We start from the raw sequence: 12,052 nt of genomic DNA, 5'->3' as shown, positions 1-12,052 counted from the left end.
GGAGGGAGCATTGGTCAAGACTCATTTGTCACAGCATTTAGTCTGTCTTTGGGGCCGACTGCTGTGGCCCTGGAAGTCAGGGAGTTCTAGGAAGTTCTAGGGAGGGGACTGTCCACCTGTGAAATCCCAATCTGCATTATGGATGGTGTGCCCACCCCTGGTGTGACCACCCCTGGTATGCCACCCACGGCGAGACTGCCCCTGGTGATGACCTCCCCTCAAGGGTTCAGGAAAGTGGAGACAGACCTGGCCAGCCCCTGCCACCGCTGGTGAACAAAGCATCCCGAGCCAGCCCAGCACTGGAGAGCAGGTGGCACCTCAGAGGACGGTCCTCTTTGAGGAATGGCTGATGGACAGGAGCAAGCCCTGCTCTACCACCTTCAGTGTCTGCGTTGGCCTCCAGACCCACTTCTGTGGCTTTTCTGATGGACGCTGTCTACAAAGGGCTCTAATGAGGAGAGGTTCTTGTCAGAAGCCTCACAACTTTCCCCCCTATGTACATGGGGGTTCTCGTCTTAGCTCAGCCACCCCTGTTATGCTGTGGGAGTCCCATGGCTGTCACATTTGTGCCCCACATACAAGTTGGCTGTAAGAGGGGGAGGTGACTGTCTCTGGAGGGCCAAGTCCTTCGTGCCCATCTCATTTTCTTGGCTCAGGTGAACATGATAGGATTGCTTCCTAGGCCATTCACCTTGGTCCTTGCATTTGTCCCAGACTCTGTCCCATGCTTACCTACCTGTACTTCCTGCTTGGTCTCATGAGCCCCCCCAAGCCCTGCAGGCTAGGCTAAATCTAGCTCTGCCCCTAATCTACCTCTTTCCTCAGTCTTCTAGTTGGCTATCTAGTGTGATCCCCACTTTCTCCTCCTCTCCTTCCCCCTCTCTTTCCCTCTCTCCCTCCCCGCTTCTTTCCTTCCCCACCGACCTCTTACCTAAGGACCATCTGGGAACAGCAAGACACAGGGAGAGAACCTCCACCCCCACCCGAGGTTTTTTAAGTGGTTATTAGGCCTTAAGTTCAGGACTCACGAAACCCAGGTATGGAGACCCAGAAGTCTTGTCGAAAAAACCTACCTGGCCCTGGGCTTTTGGGGCTAGGATGGCTGCTGGGTGTTGAGACTGGGGGCAGCTTCCTGAGAATGGCCTGCTATGGCTTGTACCTCACTGTAGAAATTTCCTCAACCAACTGTCCTAGGCTGGTCCTGCTCCCCCCTCCCCCCTCAGAGTCTGTTTTGATTTCCACTTAACGGTTTTTGATGTGGAGCTGTACTATGCTAATAGAGCTATGCATATTCAATGAGTGTGCCAGCAAGAGGCAGGTTGCGTTCAGCCTCTGGCTCACAGGTAATGAGCCCTATAGGGGTCCCGGGCTGCAACTCCATCCATCACTATTCTGCCTGCCCTGGAGTCTTGGCCTGGACTTCAGATGTACCCCTAGGAGGGGACACCTTTACCTGCCCCGTGTGTGCACCTGTTCCGTAAGAGGACTTGGTTCTGAATTTGAGACTGGATCAGGTTCCCCCAACTCACTTACTGGGTGACTGTCATAGTGGCTTAACCCGTTAGACGCCCACATCCTGAGCCTGCCTCATAGGTCTGGTGTGAGGGAGGAGTAAGGCATCCACTGGGCTGATATTAGGGTCCCACACGCTCTAGCAGGACCAGAGTAAGTAAGACTGGCCCTATACCTGCCTCTAGGCATTTCCTTTGGCCTGCCTAGCTGGAGTGGGCGTGGGCTTGTCTTGCGCATCTGGGATTGTCTGCGGACCCATGTCTCCGTGGCCATTTTAGTTCAGCCCTTTGCAGGGAGGTACAGTCAGAGCCTGGTGTTGCTACGTCAAGGTGGCCAGGGTTAGGTGCTGGTCTGAGGGAAGTTCTCCACTCATCTTGGTAGTCCTTATGGGAACACCATGGGTGCCTCCATTGTGGAGAGCCCCTCCCCTCAGCGTCTGCCATGATGGAGAGCACAGGTGTTAAGAGGTCATATAACCTGCTGATCTGGGAGTGAGGGTCACACAACTCTCTATACCTGAACACAACAGGACAGACCAAAGCACTCTGAACTTCTTTGGCGTAAACACAGACCCTGCTGCTTTTGCTTCTTGCAAGGGAGGCTTTGGATAAGCCCCACCCCATGCTGTAACTGGGCATCTGGCTCTTGGGACTCAGTGTATGCTGACATGGAATTAAAGGGTACAGTGTTCTCTTAGCCAGGTGTCAATGTGGCCAGCATTGACTTTATGTTACAGGGTAGGGTAGCCTATAGCAGGGTCTGGAGGTGCCCAGGCTGGTCCTGAATAACACCAGAGTTATGGTAGACTATCTACTGAGGGAGGCTTGTTGACCCCCTGGGATGCCAAGAGAGCTGGAGGTCAAGAAGAAGACCCTGGGTTGGGAGGTCACAGCTTCTGGAAGCCACTGATTGCCTGTTAGGCCAGGGGCAAATGTCTCCTCTCAGTTTCCTCCCTGGTAAAATGGGAGACTTGGCCACTGATCTTACCTGGTGATCTAGGCTATTCTTGGATCACCCCCAATTCTAGGGTTCTGTACTGTGTTCTCTCTGTGGATTAGAGTTTGTGTGGTAGAAAGCCTAAGTTTGGTGTACTCCTGGAAGTATTCCCCGTGGGTAGTGCTCCTTCTCTCTGATCTCAGAGAGAGGCAGAGTCTTCCAGCCTTTTCTGTAGAGGGAAGGACCAGGGCTTCAGAGAGCAGGCTCTGCGGGGAGAGTGAGTAGGCTCCGCAGCTGCTCTGAGTGGAGGGACCGAGGTGAGGTTCTGAGCTTAGCTCCACAGGGTGGGACGACTCTGGAGGAGAAAGCAGAGTGGCGGGGGAATAGGGAGCCCCTGGATTGCTCTGGACAGCTAACAGAAGGGCTAACTCCACCAGGGACAGACCAATCAACTGTTTCCACCCCTCCTTCCTGCAGGCTCACGTTGCTCCTGGTGGCCTTAGAGTAGGTGCGGCCCAGATCTCAATGTCTCAGGTCCTGAATGTCTCAAGTAAGACCTGGTGAGACATGCTCAAGAGGACACTAAATCTTAAGTTCCCACCAGAGTGGTGTCTGGTTTCTGACCCGGTGACCCTAGTTCCAGCCACATGGACCCTATCTAGCCTCCCTATTGTCTACCCAGAACCAGAGCAGGGCCTAGAAGATAGCCTTTGATGCCAGCTGTTGTTTGATGTCCCCTTTCTGGGGGTAGAAGTTGTGTGGTGCCCTGCTTCAGGTGGTAGGCCTTCCTCACTTCTGGAAGGGTTTCAGGGGAGACATGGAGACATAGAAGATTGTCCCTTCAAAGAGCCGGCACTGACGGGAGTGAGGGAGAGGATACAACCTTCATTGAAGTCCGAGAACCAGAAGTCAATGACTGGCTAGGGCCAATGTCCTCCCATTGCCAGCCACAGGCCAGGGACTTTTCGCTAGGAGTTAGGACTGCTCACCACACACCTCAGATCATAACCAGTTGTGGGGAAGCCAGGGCTGAGCCTATGGCTGCTGGAATGACAGGGTGGAGGAGACAGCCTAATGGACCTGGGGGCTAGTCCTGGTCCCTTCCTGATCGCCGTCAGTCCTGACTGAGAATAAGTGTGGGAGAGCAAAGGCTCCCTTTCCATGCTAGTTCAGTGGGGCCTCGCTGCATGCATCTCAAAACGCTGTGTCCGCGGACACGGGGACAAGAGTAGAGCTGCACTTTTCTAGCTACTACCGCATTTGATCCGTGGAGCCCAGGACGTCTCTAGGAGAAAAATGTGGAAGCAATTACCCCGAAAGCCGTCGTTTGAGTAATTCCCAAAGAGACACCAGGGCCGGTGCTTGCGAAGCCTGGTGCGCGGCGCCCTAACGAAGCAATTAAAGCAAGGGTCCTCTGACTTTGATCTCGATGGGGTAATTTTTACAAAAACATCACGGAGTGATAGATACCTATAACTCAGAGTCCTTAATTGTACTTAATTTGTTTGGAATACGAATGTGCATTTAATTAAACCCCGGCTCGGCCCGCATGCTTCAAGCGGGGCTGTCAAGGAAAATTAAGACTCAGTTTGCTTTCAAAGTTACTGGTTTTTATCAGGCAAGGACAGCGGTCTTCGAACAGAAGGTTCGAGATAATTAGGCTGAGAGCTACAACCCCAGAAAGTAGAGAGGGGCACTGTGGTGGGGGGAAGGGGAGAGAGCAGGCCACGGTTGTAGACAGCAGGGCCCCATCTTACCCAGACCCCAGCTCAGAATGAGGGCTTGGAAAAGTAGATCTGTGTAGCAGCCGGTGCAGGGATCATGGCCCCGGGTGTTTCACTTCGGGGATGTTTTCTAGGTCACACTGGCCATGAGGACAGGCAGAAGACTTGTCCTGTAACTCTGAAGGGGACGGAATGATGCAGAGGCCTCTTCAGAGTCCAGTGGGAAGAAACCGAGGCACCAAGGGATCATCTGGCCTTGTCCACATGGCCCAGGAAGCTCCCGTACAGTGTGATGGTACAAGTCTCCTCGCCTCCTCACAATGTCCTTGCTACCTGGCCCTGCCAACTCACATCCCTGCCTGGAGGCTCCTGCTCAGTCTGGGGTGCCGTGGTCCTCGATGTGAGGACCCTGCAGGAGATACTGCAGGAGGTGGCATGATTCTGAGCATGGGACATACCAGTCATTAGATTAAGGATCTCTCCAAGATGGAGGAGGGCAGAGGAGCAGGATGCAGCCCATTCTACTATTCAGTCAGTCCCAGGATCCTGGAATTGCCAGTTCTTGGCTGAGACAGTAGAGCAGTCTTAAGTGGCACAGCAGCTGAGGACTCAGAGTCTCTTTCTCTCTTTCCACAGGAAGTTAGAGCATAGGCACATAGGTACACATCTGCCAAGCGCCAGACACAAAATACATAGTGAACATGTAGCACTGGCTAATATATGTACGTAGACACACAGGCGTGCTCCACCATGTACATAGACACACATATGCTCATGCACCACATGCCAAGGAATGCATGCAGGCACATACAAGATACAAGGTGCACATGTAACACATGTTAATAAATTCACACCATCACACTACATTATGTACACAGACACATACATACATGACAACATCTGTATACATGTATAACCCCCTACATAGTATAGATTTATATGCATACATAGACATACCTGACACATATGAACACAAATGACACAATACTGATACTGACACATGCACATTGTTACACATGCACACATACATGCACACACATGCACACATACTTGTACACATGCACACATGCACACACATGCACACACATGTGTACAATGCACTCATGTGCACATACATGCACACATGCAGGCACATGCACACATGCATATACAGGCATATACACACATGCACATGCATATACATACATGCACACACACAAACACACACACACACCTGCAACCTTTCACTGTGCTTGTTGGTTCAGTGCTCTGATGGTCTTCTCTCTGGACCGACCCCCTACCCAAGTGTCTTACAAGGTGCTATGTTTGCGAAGATTTGAGAAAAGTCCACTCACTCTATCTAGAGCTGGCCTTACTTCCCTGTTGACTTGAGGAGGCAAAAAGCCTCACTCAAGGCCACTGAACAGACCTGGCTGGATTGCTGCTTCTCCACCTGAGGCTACGGGGGTCTTCACTGTCCCACTGAATCATCTGTAGCTCAGCCGGAACCCCTGGCCCTGGAGCCCCCCCCACCTTGGTCTCAGGCTCTAGCAAGTCCTGAGTTGACCTTGGAGGGCAAGCAATACCTCTTGGCCAAGGGGTGGTAGCCTGAGGTTCATTTTAAACCTAGCAGAGGCAAAATGGGTAATTCACTACAGCAGCTATGTGACTTTGAGCAAGACTTAAGTCTTGCCGGCTTCCTGGGCAGTGTGTGGCTTTCTCGTTGCCCTTTTGGCCCTGTGCTTAAGCTTCACAGTGTCTTTTCTCAGTAGACAGCGGGTGACATTTGAAGGTTAATAACATATTTAGGATGTCCACAGCGAGGGGACATTCCATCTCTAAAACTGCCCCTTGTGTTATTTCTTCAGTAAGGAGATGGCCCTGGGGAGCCAGAGCCCAGGCAATGTCTAACCATCCCAGCCCCATGGCTACCAGTAGCTGCAAACACACCCTCTGTATTGGTAGAGAAACAAGGCCTAGATATAGTGTAGCCCACCAGTGCGGGGCTCCTTGTTCTCACCTTGACTCTGTGTGTGTGTGGGGGAGTCAGGGGGTTTGTAGTGCTTCCTTGCTCTGATCTCCAGGGAGGCTCTTGTTCACCTTGACCTTCACCTTGACCAGCAGGGCATTAGTAAAGGGACCAGTTCTACCCTCAGACCAGGTCCACACTCCAGTCAGGCCAGAGCACTTCAGAGCACTTGCTTACCAAGCATGAAGTCAGGTTATGGAAGTGACTGTGAGTCACACTGGGCGACTCAGACATACACATGTCCACAGCTCTGTGTTGTGCTCCAGAGCTAGGAAAGGTGCTGTGTGTGTGTGTGTGTGTGTGTGTGTGTGTGTGTGTGTGTGTGTGTGTGTCCTGAGACCATTGCAGCGAAGTACAGTGAAAGTACAGTGAACTGGAGTTAACAGACACTTCCTACTATCAGGATTGAGGCTGGGAGGCCAAGGTGAAGGTGCAGGCAGGCTGGTCTCTTGTGGGCTGTGATACCCAGTGTTTTGTATATGCTTGGCTCAGGGAGTGGCACTATTAGGAGGTGTGGCCTTGTTGGGGTGGGTGTGGCCTTGTTGGAGTGGGTGTGGCCTTTATGGAGGAGGTGTGGCCTTGTTGGAGTGGGTGTGTCACTGTGGGTGTGGGCTTTAAGACCATCATCGTAGCTGCCTGGAAGCCAGTACTCTGCTAGTGGCCTTCAGATGAAGATGTAGAACTCTCAGCTCCCCCTGCACAATGTCTGCCTGGATGCTGCCACGTTCCCGCCTTGATGATAATGGACTGAACCTCTGAACCTGTGAGCCCAATGAAATGTTGTCCTTGTAAGAGTTGCCTTGGTCATGGTGTCTGTTCACAGCAGTAAAACCCTAACTAAGACACTGAGTTTTTTCTGGATCCCTCTTCATGCTTGGGGTATTCTGGTCTTACAGCAACCTCACCCATATCTGCCTCTCTGTCTCTCTGCCCCTCTCTCTCTCTCTCTCTCTTTCTTTCTCTCTCTTTTTCTCTCTCCCTCCCTCCCTCCATGGTGTCCTCCCTGTAGGTCTCTTTGAGCAGATATTCCCTTTTTAGAAGCGAGCCATCATACATTGTGGCCTTATCCAGCCATCACGGTTACACCTGCCACCGCCCTACTTTAAAATAAAGTCAGGACCTCGCCATATCAAGGAGGGAACACAGTTCAGCATGGGGTGGTCCTCAGAGGTTGTCCTCGGGGCTGCTTGAGTTGAAGGCTAGTAGGGTGTTCGGAGAAGCTGTGGCATGCTTCGAGGCTGCAAACTACTTAGTTACTCCTGTCCGACCACCGCAGGCCGTATCGGGGCCTAACTATCTACTTGAAAAAAATAATAGTGCCTTCCGGAATCGGTGGTCACTGCCAGATCCAAAGGAATGTCAGGGTCCCTGGGTGCAGTCACACCAGGTGCCTCGACGGGTGGGTTTTAGGAAAGGCAGTGGTCTCAGGAGGACTGGCAGCCAAGGAGTCGTTAGAATCAAGAAGCCTATTGTAATGAGAATGGGGACAGACATCAGCGGACAGTGGGGTTACCATGCCTATGCTGAGGGCTGCCTCACAGTCCTGGGTCACCTCTTGAGAGGGGTGCTCCTGTGTCTGGTTTTGCAAATGTCAGAGGTTAGAGGTTCAGGTCTCTTGTAGTCATAGGGGATAAACCCCACGGCCTGGAACAAAACCAATGGAACTGAAACAAACAGCCCTTCTCCTAGATCCAGCCTCCCACTCTCCTCCCGAGGCTGTCAGGGGACTCCAGGGAAGCCTTCAGCGAGGAGAAGAAGCACCTCAGAGAATGAAGGGTGGCTTGGGGTGGAGATGCCAGGCCATGACGGGCACCCACTGCCTCTCGGGGCTGCACACATATGTATGTCGCTTGCCAGCCAACACTGCAGCAGCCGTTTCGCACCTCTGCTCTGAGGAGCACAGTGAGCAATTGTGAGACAAACAGACTGTTTCTCTCTCTCTGGGCAAATGGAGATGAAAGATGACAGTCAGGGCACTCACTTCCTGGCAGCATCGCAGGAACTGTCGCAGGGCAGGGCTGGTTTCTCTCCAGGGTCAGGTGTGACACTGTTCGCATGTTCCGTAATATGTAGATTAAACTGTCCTCCTGACCGTGGTTGGCTTTCGTGAAGTCCCAAAGCAGCAGACACTCGGAGGAGCAAAGGGTCATTTTGGCACATGCACATGAGCACGAACATGCAGATATATCCACAGTTTGGTACACAAAATGTACTTGTGTGTTTGCATGTGTGTGCATGTTCTTATTTATAAGCAAATGTGCCCAACGTATTCACAAGAATAAGCTACCGTGCATGTGTGTGCACGTACATGTGTACTTATGTGCACAAGTACACACATGCAGGCGTGCATGCCCCCTCACACACCTGCACGAGTATCTGCACATAGTCACACATCTACTCAGACATAAAAATGCATACACCCATGCATGGCGGCCATGGTTTCACCTCCTAGAGCTGGTGGTGGGTAGCATCCATATTTACTGTTATCTCCTATGTCTTGCCGCTCATTCTAGCATCTCAGACGCCTGGAGTTCACTCGCCCCCAAAGGATCATTGCAGATGGTTCTGATCCTTGGAGGTTCTGATATTTTCTTCCTTCCTCTTGCTGCAAGTCTCCTTAGGAAGACAGCACCAGGAGACACCCTGGGTGTCAGCTGTATTCTCTCACCTGGGTAGCAAGGATGCATTTGTCCTGGGTGTGGCATCCATTCACTTTGCTTGTTAGCTTCTTGACACACAGTGATCTAGCAGACACTTGCTGGCCTCTGCTTTTGTGTCGACACCACCACAGCCATGTCACTGGTGAAGTGTTCCTCCCTCCCAGGAACTAAGATCCATAAACTGCAGATTCTAAAGCCACAGGGGACCAGAGCAAGAGTTGTGGGCGGAGGGTGCTGAGAGGAAACAACTGTACAGCTGGGCCTGAAGTTTGGGTCTTGTCGAGTCTGGTTGCAGGAGGAACAGAAGCCACAGCAGGAGGACTGAATTTCTGGCAGGGTCATCCAGTGTTATAACTGGGTCCTTACTAGGCTGCCAGCTGAGCTGCCACGGTGGGAGCCATGCTGCCTGGTTCTCACTGCAGCTAGCCTGGGCACGTAGCAATGTCACGCTGACCCATGATGGCAGGGAGGCCCAGCAATCTTCCACATGTTTTGGCACTGCCCTGGGAAAATCCAGGGAAGATCTTAAAAGGAGACTTGCAGCTGCCTGGGACAGGTGAGGATTCACGAAATCAACCAGACTGAGTACAGCGGTGACTCAAATCCCAGAAGCTGCCACCAGAGGGCCTGGCATGGTTTCTACTTTGACAGGTGAGTCCTAGGTAAGGCGGAGGTCCGTTTGCTGTGTATAAAGAGGTTTGCTCGCACAGCTGAGCCTGCTGCTGGAACAATGGCCCATGGTCTGCCAGGATCAGAGATTCAGAAGTCTGGAGGCTGGAAAGATTGAGCTGTGAACAGGGCTGTACTTATGAGGGCTCCCGGGGGGCTCCTGGAGCCCCTGGTTGTGGTTACACCATTCCAGTCTCTGCCTGGGGTATTCTGTCTTCCTTTAGGGTTTCTGTTTCTTAGAGACAAAGTGGCCACTGAGTAAAGGACCCATTTTAACCTTTTAAGTTTGATTGCATCTGTAGAGTCTCTGTCACAGGTTCTCGGTTTTAGACTTGACAGAATGCATTGCCAGATGCTGGTGACAACCTCCGTCACCCTGGCAGTACCGTGCAGCTAGGGAAAAAGGACAGGGCTGTTGCTGCATGATTTTGTCTACAGAACTCATGGAATCTGTGGATATTCCAGTCTCGTACAGGCCATAGATGCCCCCCCCTCCAAAGTGCCCGTTGCTCACCTGAACCCATATGAACTTCATATCTCTAATCCCTGGGTCATGCAGGCTACCTCAGGCACATCCACACCTCAGGCTGGCCTCCTATCTGACAAGGTAAAAAGGTTGACTCTGACGGCCCTTGATTTTCAGGACTTTCCTAGTTAGACCCTTGATCTATTGCACTTTCTCCTGAATGGGGGCAGAAAAAGGCTTGGAAATCTCTCTAAGCCCAATCTTTCGTGTAAGTCATGAGGGTACATGCTGATAGCACTGAGGTGTGGGAAAGGGAGCAGGCTACATCACAAAAGCTGTCTGCAGAATCTGAAGTCTGAGCTGCATGGTTCACCAGCACATCCCTCAGCTCCTGATGTCCACAGTCTCCTCATCTCCATGGTTCTGGATTGCTGCCACTATGCTTACCTTCCTGCTTACAGGGCCATCGTGGGTTAAGGGGGTGTCAGGCACACTGTATGTGCCATGATAGCCTCTCTCAGGTACTGGAACTCAGGCTACCTTTCAGAGGAATGGGAGAGAAGAAAAGAGGGAGAGAGAGAGAGGACACAGAGAGACAGAGGAGATAGAGACAAAGACAGTCAGAGAGATAAAGAATGAGAGACAGAGACAGAGAGACAGAGACAGAGAGAAAAAGAGAGAGAGGAGAGAACAGAGATAAAGAGGCAGAGAGATAAAGAATGAGAGACAGAGACAGAGAGAGAAGACAGAGACAGAGAGACAGAGACAGAGAAACAAAGAATGAGGGAGGGAGGAGAGAGAGAGAAAAAGAGAGAGAGAGAGAGAGAGAGAGAGAGAGAGAGAGAGAGAGACTGATACTAGGGGAAACAGTCATGTGATATGGAGAGGTCAGGGAGGGCCATCTCCAGCAGAAATCAAAGATGCCTCTAGCCACCAGAAGCTGGAAGTAGGCAGGGTTTTTCCTGAAGCCTCTGGAGGGAGTTTGGTTCTTCAGTGTGGCTCAGTGAGGTTGATGGCTGGCTTCCCACCTCCAGATCAGTGAGAGGATGGTGTGTGTGTGTTATATTAGAATTCCCTCTGGCTGTGGGATCTGTGACCGCAGCAGCTGTGAAATCTAGGAGAGGGTGGCTCTCTGCCTCTGTCAGCCTGTGGAATGCTGACAGTGGCACCTGGGAGACTGGGTTCCTTGCCCGCTGTTGGCTCTCTCCAGCCAGTTGTGTCTAGGTGAGACCCTCTTCTGGACACAGAGCAGTGTCCAGCACCCCTGCAAATTCACCTTACACAGTACCTCTTCCCTGAGTCCTCAACTCACATTGTTGGCTCAGGGAAAATTTACGGTCTCTGAGAACTTGACTGCTGGGGTCCAGGCTTGTCAGTCAATCACCCAGCCTCACTGGGGCCCTTTCTGTTGTGTCAGCCAGTGGAGCAGGCCCACCATATCTGCTGAGAGTGAAACCCAGGAGTGATCTCTAACAAACCAGCACTGTGTCCTAATCCCACCGCAATTCCAGCATCTTCTGCATGTGGTTCTCAAGTGCACACTTCCCTTTTAGCATTTGTGTGGTCTCCTGGATCAGATATGTTGGGATAGAGGTAGCTGAGGTGCATGGCTGGATGGCTTGGAGAGCAGGAACCTTCCATGTGGCCACTGACCAGAAGAGGTGGGCAGGATCCCTGAGGAGGTGAAGCTGGTATCTCCCATTTGAGGGGAATGTCCTCTCTGGCAAGAGGGCCTCAGAGAAATATGCAAGGTCAAGAATCCGATCCCAGTCCAGGTCCATTCTCCCACGTGCTCCACATCCCAAGGCCAGATCCTCCTGAAGAGCGCCCACTTGCGCAGAGGGCTTGACAAATTCTGCAGTTCAATTTGCTCTTTTTCCACACTCGATGTGATTACATTCAGGTTTCGTTTCAGTGTTTCCATCCCTGGGGCTAAAAGAAATGAGATTATTTCAGGGCCACCACTGTGGTTCTCCAGTTTTCTGACTGTAGCCAGAGCCTTTCTCCTCCTCCTGTAGGTTCTCAGGGTAACCTGAGGCAACCTTCCCCACCTCTCTGACCACCGTTGTGAAGGACA

The sequence above is a fragment of the Rattus norvegicus genome, chromosome 5 (assembly GCF_021556685.1).
Source record: "Rattus norvegicus strain SHRSP/BbbUtx chromosome 5, alternate assembly SHRSP_T2T, whole genome shotgun sequence".
Classification (NCBI taxonomy): Eukaryota; Metazoa; Chordata; class Mammalia; order Rodentia; family Muridae; genus Rattus; species Rattus norvegicus.
The sequence above is the reverse complement of the archived record's forward strand: the minus strand, read 5'-3'. Positions refer to the sequence as shown.